This window comes from Anas platyrhynchos, chromosome 4 (assembly GCF_047663525.1).
Source record: "Anas platyrhynchos isolate ZD024472 breed Pekin duck chromosome 4, IASCAAS_PekinDuck_T2T, whole genome shotgun sequence".
Classification (NCBI taxonomy): Eukaryota; Metazoa; Chordata; class Aves; order Anseriformes; family Anatidae; genus Anas; species Anas platyrhynchos.
The window spans coordinates 11,742,419-11,763,814 of NC_092590.1; the positions used below are offsets into that span (position 1 = coordinate 11,742,419).

The window sequence follows — 21,396 nt, forward strand, 5'->3', positions numbered from 1 at the left end:
GCCACTTTTGCTGATAAAATGCTTAGAATGTTACACATGAGAAGTACCATATGCATGGTAAGTAATTGCAATAAAGAAAGAATTACTATGAATTTTTAAGCACTTCAAGTGCTGTGGGAAAATTTTGCCCCTCATTTTTTGATGCTATTCATACTTGGATGGTTACTCCTAGGTTCATCATAAAGAGTTTCCTCATGTGTACAAATTTAAAGGACTGTTTTATAGATCATAAAAATATGTACTCAATTACTTCAAATAACACTTGGGGAACTGCATGCAAATGGTGCATAAATTGCTCAATGAATCAAGCCAAAGTCGCTTTCAAAATCAGTGTCCTGGTTTCAGTTAGAACAGAGTTAATTTTTTTCCTAGTAGCTGGTGGAATGCTGTGTTTTGTCTTAGGATGAGAAGAGTGCTGATAACACCCCAATGTTTTAATTGTTGCAGAGCAGTGCTTATACTAAGCCAAGGACATCTCAGCCTTTTGCTCTGTCCTGCCAACGGGCAGGCTGGGGGTGCAGTAAGAGCTGGGAGGGGACAGACCCAGGACAGGTGACCCAAACTAGCCAAAGGGGTATTCCATACCATCTGATGTCATGCTAAACAATATATAGGGGTGGTTAGCCGGGGAAGGGGGCCGGACTGCTTGGGGTTAGGCTGGGCATCGGTCAGCGGGTGGTGAGCAATTGCATTGTGCATCACTTGTTTGTACATATTAGTAGTAGTATTATTATCATCATTGTGTTGTTGTTGTTGTTTATTATTATTATTATTATTAAACAACTGTCTTTATCTCAACTCACGGGCTTCACTTTCCATTTCTCTCCCCCGTCCCAGAGAGGGAGAGGTGAGTGAATGGCTGCGTGGTGTTTAGCTGCCGACTGGGTTAAACCACAATAATCAGAAACCTGGGGGTAACTGACATCAACAAACGCATGCACACTGTTAAGAAGGAAAAGCTTATTACTGCAGAGTGGTTTTCATCTGCACTGTAAATAAAATAGGAGCTTTAAACAATGCCACTTCAAACATGCATCTGCAGCAATTTTATTATTAAAACTGGTAGTGGCTGAGGGACAATCAATGTACTTTAAGTCACTATTGTTTTGATTTGCATTACAGTATACTCGTACAACATATAGATTTAGAAAACAGCTTATCCTCCATTGCAGATGGTCCCAAGAAGCTTACTTAAGCCCTATATATCATAAGCTGTAAATCAAAGGCTTGACACCACAGAGCTCCAGTAAACTGACTTCATGAAGTTGGAATTTTCTTCTTGCCCTCTGCTAAGAGGGGTATTATTAGCATCAAGGTTTCCAAAATGCTTATATTTATTACGATGCTTTTAAAAAAACAAAAGCAAGGAAACAACAACAAAAAACCATTATCAATTGACTGGGGCTTATTGATTTTTTTTTTTTTTTCTCAACAAATTTTAGCTCAGATCCAAATACCTCTGAAAATCAGCGCAGATTTTTATTTTTATTTATTTTTATTTTTAATTAATTTTATTAGTAAGTTCCCAGTTGCAGGGTCACTATTGTACAACTAGAGCCTGATGGTTTGGGGCTTTTTCACACATAAGCCAATTTTAAAGCTTCTGCTAATTTACATGGAAGACACTAAGATGTAAAAGCCCAGATGTGGTTCCCACAACCTGGCCAGTATGGAATAAAGAGAGGCATAAGCCCCTGCTGGCTCTTACTTTACAGTAAACGTATTAGAGTAAGTACATTCCTCTGTCACTGCCTATGGGAGATGCTGGTGGAGGAGGTGGAGAGAACCCATTCAGTTTGGCCCTCGCTTCCTCTGTCCATGCCTGTGCTCTGCTGGGCCACCTGGAAGCTCCTGGGGAAGCCCTCGCTGTGGCAAAGGGAGCTCACTCCCACCTCAGGCACTGGATCGCTTCCCTGGGACTGCGAAACACTGCAGATTTGGAGGCCCTAATAGTGCCTTAGTATATAATTCTTATCATACCTTTATGAAGCACCTTATACCTGTGGACAGCAAAACATTTCCAATACTCAGTAGTCTTCTCTGCTCCCCTGAGAGAGACTGGTGAAGGCAGGCAGACGACAAATGGCTGTCTCCAGTCACCAAGCTATTTGATGGCTGTGCAAAGGGCACAGTTTTTATGTCAATCTCATAGGATAATTTGTTGATACTTCAATCTGCAGAGCAAAGGAGAGAAGATCTACACTGCTTCGAGATAGGGTCTATTGATTTTATTTTCGCTACTGCATTAGGAGCAAAAAACCCCAGCATCTGAATATAAAGAGGAAACACAATTCAGTCAGTACAGAATAAAATAAATATTAGTACTGTCACCGAACATCATTATAAACCACTCCAATCACTCCAGGCAGAGCAGAGGTCCCTAAATACAGTTTCTACTTCTTGACTGTTCAAGACTGACAATTGCTTCTGATGCCAAATGAATCAAAAATGTGCTTTCCACTGTGTACTTTAAATCATGAATCTCCAGTTTACAAGGAGTATCTGACTGGACCTACTGCCTTTATAGTGCAGTTCAAAATAATTCATTCCTTTTCCTTTTCCTTTCCTTTCCCTCTAAGTATTCTTCCAGCCTTTACTTCAAGAATATCTCAATACCTTGCTCTTGAATATAACCAGATATATGTTGTGCCAATTATGCCAGCAAGTGATGCTTCATATTACATTTTTGAGCCAGCCTTTTCATGCCTCTGCTTATGCATGGAGCAAGTTCCTCACAAAGACAATGCATTGCCCTCCATTAAATTTCTCCTTGGGACTAGCTCCTTTCATGATGAGTATTTAAACCAACAGTGAGTAAACAACTCAGATGCTGCATCTATACTATACTGCATCTACCTCAACACAAATCTCATCTTTACATTCAGCTGCTGGCCATTGTTACAAGCATTTATCAAGCAGCTTTGAAGTATTGGGTAGATGTTCTCAAGAATCTAACCTAAGCGTACCAGATCACTGCATTCTTTGGAAGAAAAAAATATTTTTGTGTTCTTTTTTGTTGTTGTTGTTGTTATAAGGCAAAAGTCCATTTGGTCACAAGAGGTTAAAGTACCTAACTCCTTGTGAAACTTCAGTGCCTTTGCAAAGTGGTGTGCAGACACAGATCAAAGAAGAACCATATGGCACACAGTGGGCAACATCCACTCCTGTGGAATGCATCTTTGTGGATGCATTTGTGTGCTGTGAGGTTATGATGCATCCACTGTACATACAGCATCTCAGCAGACATGTTATGCATGCTAATAAAAGGTAGAGAAATACTGCAGAGAGGGGACAGCACTTAAAGTACATTTCCTCTTGAAGTGTGTATATTTCAAATAAGAGCACAAACCAGGTAAGAAATGTCCGTGGACCACATCTTAGATCTCTGATTCTTTGAGGATGTACATAAGAAAAGCATTTTTTTTTTACAAATTATTTCCTCATGGATGCACAAGTACTCCCTGACAGAATTAAGAATTGAACACTAACCTTTGGACTTTCAGATCAGCACATTAACCAGCAAACAAGGTGTTACCTTTGCTACCTCACATATAACATGATAGAATTTAGGCCAGTGACTACAAAATCAGTTAAACATGGTCAAATGCTGTCCTTTCATTCATTTGAAATACTTTACCAAATTCCATGAATTTAGATGCGTTTATTCCCATGTATGGAGTCCTGTTAATGCAGAAGCTCACCCACAAAACTTTAGACATCATAAGGTATAAGACCTGTCTTTCAGGACTAAGTCTTGAGGAAAGGAGATTACCTTTAAACCCTGTGCTGGGGTAAGTTTTACACTCAGACTAATCTTTTTTAACAGCCTCATAGAAAATACAATGTATCTCTTTTTGTTTGTTTGGTTAGTCAGTATTTAGGACAGAATAATTTAATCAATAATCTTTATATTAAAGTTTTTTGACCTTCACACCAAATAGTTCCTGCTGCATTTAGTGACATTGCCAGACTGCTGACCAGTGAATTTACAATCCAAAATCTGTTTTCTTTTTCTCATATGTCACAACCCAGAAAAACATCGTGGTGTAACTTTATGGCTGCCATGCACAAATTCATGTTTTCCTAAGATTTGAAAGCTTAAATTGCTCCTCTGGTTAAAGCAGACAGCATCACTATCTTTATCAAGCTGTTGGATGCTTCATGCGATTGCCTGAGTCACTGGCAAAATAGCTTGAGGCTAGACAGGTATATCACTCTTTAGAAACAGATGGTGATGCACACAGGAGATTTGAGAAATCCACATTCTCAACACAGTAACAGATCTCTCTAAAAAGTGCTGTCCAATTTATTAAGGTTTACACAAATTTCAGCTGTTACTGTGTTACCCAACTATTTAAGTACACTATTTGTAAATAGGTGTCAACACAAAGGCTTTTTTACTTTCTGGGAATCTACGTCAACAGATAAGAATAACAAAACCTTTTATATGCAATAATTATTTTGGCAGAAACAGTAAATCCTGAAAATTAATGTTGAAAATTAGCATTAAATAAGGAAATTTTGGTCATCAATGCCTGAAGTGCATGGTTTTCTGAAGAAGATGCAGTATCATGATATTACTTTTGCTATTAATAGCTTAGAGGGAGGGAGGAAAAAAAAAAGGAAAGAGAAATGTATTCTTTTTGCAACCATTTTCTGACTCTTGCTGTTTCATCATCCAGCTATCTATCTGCACTTTCCTCATGGTAATAACTGAACAGACAGCTATTAAGTGGGTATCAATATTTCTTTCCCACCCAACCTACTTAAAATAAACGAGCACGATATGTCAGTGTACCCTCACACAACATTTGGTATCATAATCACATTACTAATGCCAGCTCTGAAATTTGAAGTAAGCATCTTGTAGCTAAATTCACTACTTATTTTTTTGTAAGAGTAACTAAACTTTGTCTCCAAAATGACTGCAGAAGCTGGGGGGAAGACAGAGAGGAAAAAAAAAAATACTATTCCTAGATGTCTCCATTTCAGTTTTCACTTTGGATTTTTGACTTTTATATTTGGTGAGAGCTTTACATAGAAAGGGAAGCAAATGAGTACCAATTTCCTCGTCACAAATACGAAGATAACAAAGTATAATGGCATGCATAAATCTTAATCACCATATTACTTAGAAATTAATTATTTAGATTCTAAGTGTAGCAAACAAATAAGCTGGTAACTGCCCCCCAAATCCAGCAATATTCCCAGCACAATCAGCTGTCAGAAGAAGTCTCCTTCTTTGGAGATAATCAAAACTCACCTGGATGCAATCCTGTGTAACATGCTCTAGGTGATCCTGCTTGAGCAGGGGGGTTGGACTAGAAGATCTCTGGAGGTCCTTTCACACCTCAGCCATTCTGTAATTCTATCATTCTGTGAATGAAAAAAGACAGTGCTTTATTATTACTACAACTTAATACTTAATTTAGCACTTCAGTGTTGTTTTTTTTTTCTGTTTGTTTTTGTTGTTTTTGTTTTTGTCTTATAGTAAACTCTGAAGTGTGTTCAGTATGGTTTTGTAGTAACAACTGCTCAAGATTTTAGAGGTTGACAACTGAGAAGAATCCACTATGTTTCTGTCTCTCAGCAACTCCTCTGAGCAAGGAGATGGAGGTCGGAGTGGACATTGGCTTTTCATTACTGTTGCATTCTGTCTGGAACAGTTTATGTAATTTCTAGCACTAATTTCAGTTAGGAACTAGGTATTTGCCAGCATTTTTTGTGGCTTCTTTTTGTCTATATTTTTCAAGTTTTTATATTTTGCAGTTATATTCAAGTTTTATATTTTGAAGTTTATAACAGTGATGATCATTACAAAAGATGAAAAATGAGCGAGGGACATAGTCAATGTGTAATAGCATATAATAGCAATAGTGGCTTGTTCCTCTCTCTTGGTCAAACACAGGACTAAGACAATCAAGGGAATATATACAGTTGTTACCAAGAATGAAGAGAGGACAGCGTTTCACTACCATGATAGACACAGAAGGTGGCATAACCCAGTAGTTCTTCAAGATTTGGAGTTGTAAGGGGAAGAAAATGACCAATGCAAGAAGACAATTTCTTTTTTTTCAACTAAATAAAGATGAATTTACTTGCTTATGGTCTTTCTAGAACCCACTGTCTATTCACCTACTCTTCAGGAAACGGAAGATAAACAGCATTAAGTATTACAGCTAAGAACAGACTGACTCATCTTTTACTTTACAAAATATGGGTGACATCATTCCTGCAGCTGCTCGGCATGAGGGAGGTCAGTTGGTGATAATCCTTGTCAAACGTGTCCAGCAAGAACAGATGAAGAGTGGAGCCTTCACAGCATTATAATCCCATTCCCTCTGAGATTGTAGACTCTCTTTTGGACAAACACAGCGTGGTTCAGGGCTTCACATAATGTCAGGGGGGATATGTCTAGTCAGGAGGAAATCAAGCCAGGCAGCAGCCACTTTTGGTGGCATTGCTCCATGGAAAACTGGTAGATAATTCACCAGAAAATCCACTGGAAGTAAATGCTGATTGGAGATGCATTACTTCTAGCTTCTTGGCTTTGCTCACTTTAATGCGTGCTCATTGTGTGCATGCACAGTGAGGGAGTAAACAATTTAAGCTAGGCTACTAATGCTACCATGACTCGTGGCTGAATTTTCTTGCCAGGGAAAGAAGCCAGATAGCAACATGAAGTGCCCAGACCTCTCTGATTTGGGCCTGAAATTTGCAAGGTGGTAATGGAGATTCATTGCAGATCCTTATGGCAAAAATGAGTATGGACATGCTTTGTGGCTCCCAGTCACATACAAATATTAGCAGCAAGTCTTTTTCTCCTACCCTGTTAACTTGGATGTGGTCAGGAGTATCTTGATACCCAAAAGGGAGCGGGTAGGAATCATGGTACCACTGGATAATACATTACTTCTAGTGTAAAGATTCGGAAAGCTGGGGACTAATTTTATCAAGAAGTTGCAAGAAATACCCTAACTATATGGTCACCAAAAAAAAAAAAAAGTGTTTAAGTTTCTGGATAGAAAAATCATTACAGATTTTAATGCAAACTCCAGTCAGTTTCAGGGAAATATTTCCCATTTATTTTAGTGGTCTTCACATCACAGTCTTAGAACTTTTTTTTAATGTAATTGCATTCCCCATTCACAAGCAACTCATGTCTTCTCAATAGCCAGCTGGGATTAAGGTACACTTAGTGGGGAATATTCATCTTTAAGCTAAACACAGAGGTGTACAGTGAGGCAACAGTGAGAAGTCAGTAACAAAGGGCAAGTAATAGATAAGTGCACTTTATTTAAAATGTACAGCAACTAAGAGCCACTTCATTGCATTGTCACAATTCAGAGGATAGTTGGATAGGTACCATTTTGTCAGCACAGGAATAATGCACCTTTACCCACTCTTTCCAACCAGATAATAATGTTCTGATCAATTTTAGGCTATCTTCATTGTTGAACCACAGTCTGTACAAATAAGTACACAATTAAATCCACCACAGAAGGCACTAGTCTACTGAGACTGTCTTAGAATATTTCAAAATCTATAGAAACCTTCCCCAAGGACCTTGATTAGTCAGGTGGTATTTCATTCTCAAAACATTCCAGTATAGGAATGAATAGCAATCAGATACCTAAGATTTTTATTTTCTCTTCAGAATATCAAAACAAATCTTTTTACTGTGGGAAGCTGACATTTCAATAGAACATGAGAAATGTACGTCATGTCCATAAGAAACCACTGTGCCTTTCTATCCGGGTACAGATTCAGCCTGTGCATCTAAAAACGTCAAGACATTATAATGCCACTTCTGCTTACACTGAGTAGTACCTTGCTCCACAAAGTTTCCTATCAAAATTAATCTTGCATGTAAGAAACAAATGCTGGAACTAAATGCCTTGATCATCAAATCTAATACTCCACAATGACAAAGGACTGTGCAGTAAGTCTTTAATTCAGCAGGGGCAGAAGAACAGCTGCTTTTTACACAATTCTGTAGAAATCAGCCCTTATCACTCCATAGCAAACTTAGGAAAGCAATATGTAAGAAAATCATAGGCCTCATGAACAATATCTGAGGTTCTGGAAGTATCATCAAACTTGCTACACAAAACTCCACAGTGATCCTAGGAGAAGGCTGGTCCTTGTATTAGTCAAAAATAACAACGACACTAACAGAAATCCCTAACAGAAATCCCTGCCAGCTTCACTTGAGGGGGAAAATGTTGCTTGACCTCCAATCTGATGATAAACTTAATCCCAAAGAAGTGAGCAAGACTAAGATATATTTCCATGTGACAAGCATGGAGGAGAATCAAGGTCCATGTAATGAAATATGTTTTAATCAATACAGCTAGAATATACAGTACTGATACATACAAAACACAAAATTACATTTATGTAAATGGATCAATCATTTCAACTAAAATAAATTGTACTTATACTTTTGCAGGGGACATGTTGTTCTATTTTAATTGTATCATAAACAGCACAGGGAAAAAACCAAACAAACAAACAAAAAAAAATGCTGTTACTCCTGCTGAAATAAACAGGAAATAAACAGGTGGTGGCCACACAGGCTTCATCCCATGATGTTCTGAGAACATATTTAACTCCATGCTGACTACTACACACCTCTCTCTCAATTTTAAAGTTTTAAATGAAATTTTCACTGAGTGACTTAATAATTACTAATCAATTAAACCCATAAAGAAAGGGGCAGTGACTCTGCAGCAGCAGTAAGGCAAAACCTGCCTTCCCTTAGTTTCATAGTAGGCATTTTATAAATGTTTTTTGTTCTGATTTTCCTCCCACCCTCCCTCAGCTCTAGCTCCTCAGACTTCCATCTCCACTCAGGTTAACTCTGGACTTACATGTCCCTCTGTGTCTCTAGGTCAGTTCTTTAGTGTGATCTTATGACTCAAGTGGCCAAGAGGAAATGGATTTCACTTTTCATTGAGACAGTTCTTAAAATCAAGTATGTGGAAGGATATTCTGGGACAGTCTTCAGCCTCAGTTCTCTACTTTCCACACAATAAACATGATTTTGATTTTTCAAAACTAGGCTCTTTTAGCATTTTCCACTTCTTTCCTCAAAAGATTAAAACCAATTCTATTACCTTTTTTTTTTACCCCTTTTTTTTTTTTCTTCCCCCCAGCAACCCACTGTAGTAGGTTTACATGGCAAAGTGTTGGTGGTGAGGGGCCATAGGGGTGGTTTCTGTGAGAAGAATTGAGAAGCTGCCCGATGTTAAATAAGGCCACTGCTGGCAAGAGTTGGGCCAATAAGCAATGTTGTTTGTGCCTCTGTGTGAGCAGATTCAACAGGGTGGGAAAAAGCAACTCCTGGTAACAGTACCTGGGAGAGAGAGGAGTGAGAAGCAGCCCTGCAGCCCCACAGGTCAGTGCAGTGGGAGGGCAGGCGGTGCTCCAGGCAGGCAGCAGCAGTTCCCCTGCGGGCTGTGCAGGGAGAGGCCCCTGGTGGAGCAGGCTGTCCCCCTGCAGCCCATGGGTCCCCCATGGAGCAGATCTCCACACTGCAGCCCCCCCGTGGGTGGAGGAGCCCCCGGTGGAGCAGGTGGATGTGGCCTGGAGGAGGCTGCGGCCCATGGAGAGCCCCCGCAGGAGCAGGCCCCGGGCCGGAGCTGCAGCCTGTGGAGAGGAGCCCACGCAGGAGCAGGGGGGCTGGGGGGAGCTGCCGCCCAGCCATGGGGGACTTGTGCTGGAGCAGTTTGCTCCTGGGGGACGTAGCCCTTTGCATTGCATTTTCTCTCCTTTTCCCTTTGAGGAGGGGGAGTGAGAGAGCAGTTGTGGTGGAGCTTGGCTGGCCACCTGAGTAAAACCAGCACACCCATAAGTCTATGTGTTGAGTTCGTACAAGTAACAAGCCTCATGGAATGCCTGGTTTCCAGGCTTCTCTGTGGTATACTTCTTGTCCTACTTTTTGCAGGTCCTCCTCCACTTTTAGACATACCTCTGAGCCAAAGATTTTGTGCAAAAAAAAAATACCAGGGTGATTCTTACGCCATTCTGCAAAGATTGTCAACTTTTCATGCAGAAATTCCATGCTCTGTATATATTTCTGTGTATACAATCTTGTATCACATCTAGAATCCTAGTGAATCCATCTCTATCTGAGAAGGCTGTACTACAACAGGTCAAACCGTTTCATGAGAGAAACTTTCTCCTGGAAATACCACAATATACACATACATATATATGTACATATATAAATTATTCCTGTACCGGCAACAAACTGAGTGCAGCTGCGGTGAAACACTTACACTGAACTGTATTTTTCATAATTGCCTGTGTTTAAAAACATCACCCAACAGCACAACTTACATGGTCACCTATTATACAAGGCTCAAGTTTTCATTCAGTGTTTGATTTTTTTTTTGCATCAGCTGGGAATAATCCTACTCCAAGAACTTGTTAGTCGTAAAACGCATCCATTTGAATCCTCTCCAAAATTTCTCATGGTATAGGACAAAAATTTCCCACACCATACAGAGAAACTTAGTGTGACAAGATGAATTCTTTGGCTAGGTTGAAGCAGCCACAGTTTTGGGAACCATAAGCCACTGTTAAGGACTCCTGGAAAAGTTTGTATTACCTCTTTCTTCAGAACTAAGAAGCATCACTCTAAGAGACTGATAAAAAGGCCTATTCATTTGTGTAATCGTGATTTAATATACTTTAGTATACTCATTGCTTAATGAGGTAAGAGGTGGCTGAGGTCCATTCAGTCACTGTGATGCCTCCTGCAGAGCAAGTTCTCTGTCTATTGTGACATTCACATAGTTTCATAAATAGGAATTTTCTTTAAGTCCCACTGTCTCCAACCCTAGAAATACCTTTGCTAGTGCTGAAGTTCAGTATTACCTCTGCTTCTTCCGGGAATGCTGACAAGTCTTTCTACCACAGTGTTGAAAGACAACCTTCAACAGATTTTCCATTGCTGTCTAGAAATTTCTGTGTGGTGACAAAATTTTATGTGGCATTTCAAGTAGCCCTTTAGGCATTTTAGAGAGGTGAAAGTCCTCCTGTCCTCCTCCAGTCCCACATGCTGACAGGACTTACACGTCACTGCATTTAACTTAATTTTAACCCTTAGGTTAAAATTAGTCTTTGTTACCATAGATATTTTTTGTCTGATTTAGTCAAGGACGGTAAAAGCATGGCTTATTCAGGAAACTGTAATAATACCCTCAACTCTCAAGCTTTATTCAAGGAATAGAGAGAACTGCTCATGCTTTCAGAATTTGTCTAGACCTCAACCTTGACACAAGCTCTAGTCGTTACTCCCCCAAGTCACTTTTTAAGGAGTGTGGTTACATCTAAGGACCTAACAGATTTCTGGCCTTTCACCAGGGTATAATTTTAGAAGCTTGGTAGCGATTCTAGTAACTTTTTGTTCGTGCACTCAGATCAGAGGCATGTTTTGTTTCATTTCATGAGAATGCAGAAAGCATGGGGATGCAGCAATCAGAGGCAGCAAACAGCAACAGCTGTTTTCTCATCAGTCTCTGGACTCTGCTTCTGGGCACCAGGTCCAGGATCATCAGAGGGCTCCTGGGAAGTTTCTGAGAAACTTGAGGGTGCCTCTTACTGCCAGATAAGGACAAGTTAAGGGGAGCCACAAGAGTACGGGCAAGAGGAAGCTCTAGTAGCTTCTGTCAAGCATGGTCAGCTGCCCTTAGCCCTGAGTACCTGGAGCCTTTGCTGCAGCTACCCTTGGTTTGGGAGAGCCAAGCTGGTGTTATGGAGAGGCCAATACAAGATCCTCCTAAGTTTAGGGTGGAATTTGATAACTGCCCTTGTTTTTTCAGGTGACTGCAGGTATAGAACTGAACCAGTTTAAAGTCACAGCCAAACACAAAACCAGTTCCTCTGAAGAAGTACACTTCCTGATCGTGATTCCTTTCAGCTTTTGAAAAGGCTTTTCATTCTCCAGTTGGTTGGGTCACTGCTGCTTTCTACTTGTCAATCTCACAGATTATTCACTGCTACTTCCCTTAGAGATGCTAATTCTGTTGCTTTGGGCCAGAACAAGTTCCTTTTTCAGCAGTCATCTCTAAATGTTTTTATTACAATGCCACAAGTCAATCTGTCTCTCACTTTCAAACATCTAAACTATCATGCTAAATGTCATTAGTCTTTTTGTCTTGACCACCTAAAGACATACAATTTCATTCTTATTCCAAAGACTCTACATCCAGAAAGCATTCTGTAACAATGTTCATATGACTGTTAACATCTTTTACAGATCTTCAAAACAACTGCCCCATTTTCTGAAGCTATAGTGACAGCCTTAAAAAAGAGCAGATTTTAGACAAAGAAACTGATTTTCCTTTGTCTTGACTAATCATTACATCTGTAGCAAAAGAACACTATTATAATCCTCCAATAAATTGTTTCCAAACCTCACTGTTTGCATTAAATGTTTCTATGTTTCAACCTTCTCAACCTTTTTTGTAGGCATATTTTTCTAGTCATCACCATTTTAGTAAAAGGACAGTTCAATTCAAGACAAATAGGCTTAATTCTCCCTTCTATAGGTCACAACTTGTTTAATTTTAATAGTAACAAAAAAATGGGTACAGGAGGGTCTCACTTCAATAAACAGGAAGCAAGGATGAGACTGCAAAGTCCTTGCATATGGGACTGCATGTCCCATAATATTCTGCATAATATCCGGGATTCCTTTATCTCCCAGGTCTCAAAAGGAAAGAAAACACTAAATAAACCATTCCTTCATAATATTTGGACAGTTTTATTTGATAGACAGAGTGTAAATATACTGTATGCTTATCTTTGTAATGTTTTTGCACCTAACCTTCCACAAAACAATTTCTTTTAAAAATAGCTGCATTTGAACATTAAAGGACAGCATGCTGTATGGACATATGCAGTGCTTGTTCTTAAAGGCTGGACCTTCTACCTCTTTTTCTGTTTCAGGGTAAAACAAAAATCTATAATGTTGAAAGCACATAGCTTTTTTTTGTGCTCAGCCATTTGATTACAGTAATCACATTTTACTTCCCAAATCACAGAATCACAGAATTTCTAGGTTGGAAGAGACCTCAAGATCATCGAGTCCAACCTCTGACCTAACGCTAACAGTCCCCACTAAACCCCTTTCATTTGCGTGAGGAAATTCTACCTTCTCTTTTTTGTTGGTGTTGCTCAAAACTTCTGCTCTTTGCAAACCTTCTCTCACAACCAGCAGTGTTTTGTTTCTAGAATCTCTCACAGACTTACAAAGCCAGCTAGTAAGGTCATTGAATCCTCTGGGAAGGACTCTGATAATGCTGCATAAGCCATTATCAGATTAGAAATTCCTAGTGACACAACTGCTTTCCTTTCCATCCTCCTCAGATGCACAATTTGGGCAGCAGACAACATATTGATCTTTGGCATATTGTTTAACATGTAATATACTTAGTACAATGTGGTAACATTGAATAGAAAGCTCAGACTACTTATTTTGTTAGCACTGCATCTCCCAGCTCTAACCATTATAGACATTTGTGTGTAATTTTTACTTTTTTCTAATTACAGATACTAAGAAGAGGAAATAACTTGCCCTATGTAGTCTATTTTTTGATATCTGACACCTTCCCCTGACTGAGACTTCTATTTGAGATATTTACAGAATCAAATTTCTCCATCACTTTTTATCTTCACAAGTCACAAATCTTTTATTCTCTGTTGACTCCTAGCCACCAATTGATTTTCATCACTTTTAAAAAATACTATTAAACTATATACACTTCAAAACTACCTCCCCCCCCTCTCCTAATGGTGTATTTCCAATTTACAAGCAGTACACAGAAACAGGAGCTGTACTTCCAATCTCTGTAGACTGTCTGACTTTACAACCCAAGCCTTCAGCAAGGCAACACAACAAAGCATCAGGCTACTCTAAAACTCCACCAGAAGAATCAGGCAATCCAGAGATATTTTATTTTTATTGTTTTACACAGTTCAGGGGGCTCAAAAATATTTGCTAAAGACCTGCATGCACACAAGTGCTTCAGGGAATGATGTTCTCCGTAAGGAAGTCCCTGTGCACTGAAGGATATTGTTAAATGCCTTCCAAACCAGTTATCATTAATGTGCTATTCAGAACACACGCACACAGCGCTTTGTTCAGAACACTGCAGTTACCACAGAGTTTCAGCTGTCTCACTTCATGCTGCGTAGCAATCCATCAATCCTGGGATTACTTATAATACTCATCATATTCCAGACTTTAGACTGTTGCCAGTAACTACAATCATAAAAAATAAAAATTGCCAAAATGTTTCCTCTCATCTTCATAAAAGAGGACTGTCCCTATAAAATTACACTGGCCTGTGACCAAAGATGGGCAATAATTAGCACTGGAGCACTGAGAGGTTTGGATTTCATTCTTTCACAATACAGCCTGGCTGGAAATGAAGGGTATGTGACAAGAGATAACAGTGGTTCTCATCTTCCACTGAAACAGAATCTGCTTCCAGATCTGAAACGTAAGCTAGTTTCTTTCTCATTCACATATTTCATGTACACATAATAATACATTTTCAAATCCTAAGTCTTATGCATCTTTCTGTCCCTCACTGCTGCCTTGAAAGCTAGACTTGTCATAATAAGAGAAACAGATTTTAAAATTCAGTAAGGAAAAGAAACCTAACTAAAACTATGTAATACTCCTTAAACCTTTCCAGATTTAACCTGTGGACTCTCTCCTATACATAGAGGAGATTACATGAGTGGCTATGAGGAATTCTGCACTACTATTGAGGTGACTAGCATGTAACATATAAAACTTAATGCTTATAGCCAAACTCATATCCATAGATCTTTGACATTGCACCAGAAGTCTGTAAGAGTTTGTGGGGGATGGATTTACATCTGTATGAATGGCAATCTTCCAAAGAAAGTATTGTTTTGGTACTCATTTCTTCAAGCTTGAATCTGATGGAGAAACAAACAATTGTTTTGAATCTCAAAAGTATTATTTAAAATGTAGATATATAGTTCATTCTAGAAAACTTGTTGAGATCACATTTCCTTCAAAGAGAAGAAATCAGAATTTGAACGTCAATGGCATTATGATTATTATTTTCAGGGTAAAAGTTTTACTGTATAATTAGAAGAATAAACACCTGTTGCTGTAAGAAACTCTTGGCAATACACAAAGAAAGCAATCATCTTGAGAGCTTGGCCTATGAAGCAAACAAGTAAATACTGTAAAGTAGTAGGAGACACAAATCAGACATTTCAGTTTTTAGGTATTTGGTTTTGCTACAAAAAAATAAATAAATCTGAAATTTACAGCAGAAATCTGTAAAAGACACATTTTCTTTAGTTACCAGGCTATGACAAGGCTGACTATTTCTGCAAAAGGCATTTTTTAAAGGACAGTAGGTCTCCATTGCTACAAGAGCACCAGAGGAAACAGAATGAGAACCTTTACCCTGCAACATGACTGATGAGCAAGAGGATGGTGCACATAGTTTCTATGAGTGGAATGAACAGGAACAACTTTCTCCTGTATGTTACCCTTATTTTTCATTATGCTTGACATTTATGAGACTTATTGTAACTCCTGAACTGCCTACTGCAGTGAGCGGTAGGAGATAAGGCTTTACAGTTTTGTATTATGTAGGCACAGAAAGAAGAAAATGCATGAGAAATTGGAATGACATGGCAGTAACTTGGACGGTGAGATGGTGTCCTAGGTGATGCTGTCAAAAAAAACATGTTCTGTGTATGTATTTCAGAAGTTCCGTACATAGTGAAAGAAATTATATAACTTGTTCTTTTGCTGTGCTGCAACTTCTAACGTTGGAGCGGAAATAGGACACAACCTGTGCTTGACGTTCCCAGCATGTTTAATGGTACAGCTATTCCCAAGAGTTCACACTTGCCTGGGACTCCAAGTAGGATGCTGCCAGGCATAGGCAGTTTAACGTCAGTGCCATTCCTGTTACAACTTGCCCAGAATGAAAGTGGAAGAAAAATTTGGCTTCAAGTTGGTGAATCACATTAAAAACTGTCACAGATACTGCAGGTAAACTAGGCATTTTTTAAAAAACTCTCCTCTTCTTTAAAGACATCCCTTTATATATAGATTCCTTAATATCAGGTAAAGGCATGCTACATTACCTGTTTCTCCTATTAACAGAATTTTAGTAATTGTTCCACCCTTCCTGAACATACATGAAATTTAGTCTGGACCTAATTCATCCTGATGTAACTACACAATGTGGTAACACTTGGTCAGGACATAGGAAGGCAGAGCTTGTTTTGGAAAAGACAATGTTTGAGGATTCATTTGTCAGGGACAATTAGCAGTAAGTATTACTACTGTAAGCAACATAAGCTACCTAACAGAGCTCTTGTCCAGTCCGTTAAGCTTCATTTAGGGAACTTGCATTCATTTCAGGTATGCAGGACTGAATTGCTAACAGCCTCTGACATAAGCACAGCTTTTCTAAAGAATGCAAAGAAAAAGCTTTGCCACCAGTCTACCCTTTGTACTTGGAAGAAAGCAGTGAGACAGCTGTGTTTCCAGGGATTGTTTTAAACTGGGCATTTGTGCCAGTTTTTTTACTTGCCTGGTGTCACTAGAGCAACCCAAAGCAGCCAGATGCATTACCAGGATCTGTGCCTCTGAGTAACGAACGCTTCTTGTTCTGAGAGTCAATTTCCTTGAACATTTTCCTCTGCTATTATTCCTTTTTTCCTTTTCAGTTTGTTTTAAGAGTGCCAAAGTTACGATCTCAATATACTATAAGCCCTTCAGATAACAGTTACAGGATTATGAAGAGTAGTTGAATGACTAGCAGTGGAGCCAAGTATGTCTTGTCTGGTGCTAAATCAACATTTTAGGAATATTTTTTTTCCCCTGGTGCTAAATGTTGAAACCATTCAAGCATTTCACATATGGCAGTATCTCCTTAAATCCTCCCTTCTGTTTAGTCAGCTTCCATGTGTACCACTAGACCACTATTCATACACCACCAACCACACAGGGAAACAATTCTTAAAATCTCTGTCTTGGTTCTCTTCATGCTGATTCTACAGCTTCTTTCCCGTGTTGCAGTCATCACTCTGATAAAAGGGGATCTGTTCTTTACAGCAACATAAATCAGCAATAGGCTCATCGACTTGAGCTAAAGTTATTTCTCACTCCTATGTGCGTGTAGGAAAAAAAAAATACTATCACATTACAGCACTCTATTAAATGGTACTTCAGTGCCTCTGCAGAAATTGGGATACACAGGCATTCAGTAAGAGGACAAACTGAAGAAAAAATATTAGAGTGCTCCACCTTTGCTGTAGAGGATTTGGCAGTACACTAACTCATTGCAAAAAGGATGTTGGTAGGACAGTGTTTAGAAATTGTAAACAACTGACAGAATCTTGTAAGAGTCTACTGTCTATCACAGTAGCAAGTAGATTTAACAGAAGAAAAATATACAACCCATACAATCGAGAAGCAAATGTAGTATTAGCCAAGATTTAATGGAATAATAAAAAAAAAGAACTACCACACAAGTAAAAAAAATTACATCAACACGTACTTGCTCTATCTAGGTATAAATGACCAAATAGTGTTCTTGTCACTGAACTGGCATGCATACTTATATGAGAAGCTGAATAGCTGCATGTTGTGATGTAACATTAAAAATTAAAAATAAATACTTTTGGCTGGGTTTAAACTAAAGAAAACTGAGTAGCAATCACTATGGACTTGATGTGTGCTGAAGAAGCAATTCAACACTTCAAAAGCCCTTCTCCACATCCCCAGTGCTTTTCTTCATATGTTCACATACGCACCCCTTGTGCGTATGTGATGCCACTCCTTGGTGAGACATGTTGCTAAATCTTCATTAAGATGTTTTATGCAATTCCTGTAAGTCTCACCAGGGTGAGACTGCCAGGTTCCTCACTGGAGAACCCTCGTCACTGCTGGGTGAGGAGGGAGATAAATGGGAAGGGAAAGGACATCCCTGTGCCTCCACAATTTCTGCAGTTGCTAACATAAAACCCTGAACGCCTCACTTTTGAGGAGACTGTACCTCTATTTTTAGATCAAAAAGGTGTATGCACTGAAAACAAATTCAAATAAAGGTTGACAAATAATATACTAGACTGTCAGTCTCACCGATATGTTGATAGGTTTTTCAAAAGATCTGCGTATGACTGAATTTTCAGGTCTTCCAGGTTCCTGCCAAAAAATGCAAAAGTCTGGAAATCCTCACCAGCTCTTTCATGTCAGAGTCTGCTAGGCAGCTTCGTTCAACAGACCCATAAAAATGAAGCTTTCAGACTTGTAGGACAGCTGTCTGTTGGACTGTCTGCATGTTGCAGTCTCGCAAAATCAGCTACCAAATCGGGGAGCTCATCAGTCAGCTGATGAGTCCAGGAACCTGGACACCCAGAAACATCTCTGCTCTGGATTAAGACATATGGTGGTCATAATCTGTGCACTTCTCTCCGCTTTATTCAGTGGTAAACAGCTACGAACCCAACAAAGGTCAGATTGATTTCACTTGATAGCTGCTGGAGTCCCAGACAGTTCATGCTGTCCATCTGCTGTTCTTTATGTCAATCACACCTTCCCCCACCACCCCCCCAGTATGCCTACCCCCCTTAATCTTTTTCAAAAAAAAAAAAAACTTTGTCTTTATAATCTGCCACCTATTATATAATACCACTTATGTGTTGGTGTTTAGTTTTATTTTTGTTTTCTTAACACTTCAGCAAAAACAAAATACTGTATCATTTTACTAGATACTTCTCCTCCTACAGCAGTGCTTTGGTAATTTATAGATCAGTGAAAAACAAACTCCCAAGACATTTTATGGAGCAGATCTTCAGCTGATGCAATGTGGCTTAGCCCTGCAGGCTTTGGTGAAGCAATATCAATTTACATCAAGTGAGGATCTGGCCTTGCTGTAACTATTCCTTCTTTGAAATAAGGCAGCAAGAACCAGAATGCTCACAGCCAAATGTACAGCATTAAAAGGTTAGGAAGGATAAACTGCCTGATCAGTGTATGGGAGGCCACAACTGTGCTAAAGAAACTCAGAAAGGATCCCCTGATTTGGGGCTTTCCACCCTATATTCAGCAAATAGGGCTGCAAAACTAAAAAATGATTCAGTTTAGTTTTAGCATGAGCCTGGTGTGGTTGATGCCAACAGCTGACTGTAAAGGCTTTGTTCATGATAGAGGTGCTGTGTGATGACTGCATGCCTTCTGTGCTGCCAAACTGAATGGATCTTATTCCAAGATTTAACATATTTCCCTTACCTAACCCAACTCTCAGTGCTCACAAGCTGACTTGGGTTACAGGGGAGTTGTACACTTTTCACATCAACTGAAATAGCAAAGACAAACACTTTGACTTTTTATTACCCTCCCTTACTTCTGTGACTTTTCAAATTAGCTAGCAATCTCTAAGCCTGATATGCTGTGCTGGTGAGCTGCTCAGCGAGTGCAGAAGTGGTGATTTTCCTTTGAGTATTACAATTAATAGGCCTACCAGTTCATTGATTCATTAATTCAAAATGAACACATTCATTCTCTTTTTTTTTTTTTCTTTTTGGTTGCACATGGTTCATTTCAGACATATTCCCCTGTTTTCAGCAATGTAAGCAAATTAACACCAGAGAGATTCAGAATCTATGAAAATGCATCCTCTGAGCATCTGTTAAGTAGATTTTTGTTATGCCATATAAATGAGGATCAGACCTAGGTCAGGTCAAGCACTGTGAAGGACATGCTAAACATATCAATTTGCAGCAATCACTAATCTCTGTTGTCTGCCTTTTTAAGACACAAAGTAAGAGCTTATTTGTCAAACTAACATGAATTTCATCAAACTAACATGAATAACAGAATTATTGGTAGAATTAACATCTGTAATGGCAAAAGGAGGATGTCTTCAGATTTTTCTGATGTTTAAATTCCTTTCTCACATCTGAGGATCTATAGGGGTTTTGCTATTTGCAATTTTCTACAGAATAAAGCAGTGTTAGCAACATTTGGAAAATACAGCAGGAGTATTCTAAGCACATCCATTAGGAAACAAGCCTGGAAACCTTTCAAAAACCCAGAAGTTCCTGCTTATCTACATTAGCCTCTGCTCTCTTGCCTCAGCAGGGATGAAGGGGATCAGAATAGATTAGGATGAATAGAAAGACAGACAGACAGACTGACCAACCAACCAATCTATCTCTGGTCCCCTTCTGTTAAACAGTTGGCAGGCTGTCGTCAGGAGTCTACCTAATGTGCAGCAGTGAACTGATACACACAATGCGTTACAGGGACAATGCGCATAACATCAGTGAAGAATGCAAAAATCTTGGCTTCACTACCATCGTCACTCTCACAGCATATCCAGACAATAGCTTTTTTTTTTTTTTTAAAACTCTTCTTCATACTACAGAGGCAAATGGCAAGGAAAACTAGGCAGAGTAAGTTTAAACAGACAGGATCTTAGTAAAATTGTGAGCTATTTCTGAAGTCCTTAAAGTGCCAGCCTCATACCTACACTGGGACAACTGGCAGTGCTAAATATGAACAAATTAAATTTGTTACTTTATATTAGGACTAACAGTATGACTGGTTTATGGCACAGACAACTGTCCCCTGGGATCCTGGCCAAGACAAAGAAATGCCTTTTTTTTTTCCTTCTAATGCTAAGGTGAATTTCCAGTAAGGGGCAACAATGAAGGGCTGTAACAATGTGTAATGCCAGGAAGAGAGCAGTGGCAGAGTTGAGTTTCTCAAGGACTAGTCTTCAACCTGATTTCATTTAGTGCTTCGTTAATGGTCTCAGTCTGAGAAACAAGACTGGGGTAATTAAGAGTCTAGATGACAAGGGGAAAGGAAAGAAAAATATTGAAAAAATGTTACCTAAATATAAGGAAGGATAAGAGTATCAGGAGGAATTGCAGTGACCTTAAGAAATAGATTAATAAAAGCAGAACTGGTACCTCAAGGGACAAAAATCTATTGTAATCTCAGATCTCACTGTAGGTGAGCACCTATGGGAGAATGAGAGACTTATGGATGTTCTGGGCAGTCACAAGCCAAATAAGAATGGAAAAGAACACCGTCTGTCTGCATTGAGCAACATTCTCTGTAGAGAGCTCCTGAAGCCTCACATTGTGCATAACGTGAATGGCTAATGTTGTGCAAGACCACTTCAGTGAATGAACAGAAGAAAAAACATGAAATGAACTGAGCTTATTCTTTTAAATCTACCCTGGAGAAGGCATGGGCCTATTATGTATAAATACTTCATGAAGATGTAAGAAAACTACTTAAGTAAAAGGCCAATACTTGAACAAGGATTTAGATGTGATCAGAAATACACAAATCTGTAGGAA

The 21,396-nt window shown here is 39.1% G+C and overlaps 1 long non-coding RNA gene across 1 annotated transcript in view; it reads right to left on the reverse strand.

Annotated features, from left to right (window-relative positions):
- Positions 1-21,396, reverse strand: part of LOC119716889 (uncharacterized) — a 279,074-nt gene that overhangs the window by 240,946 nt on the left and 16,732 nt on the right. The window contains exon 2 of the long non-coding RNA XR_011808866.1: positions 5,264-5,376. This is a non-coding gene — a long non-coding RNA (uncharacterized lncRNA). The remainder of the gene's footprint in view (positions 1-5,263; positions 5,377-21,396) is intronic.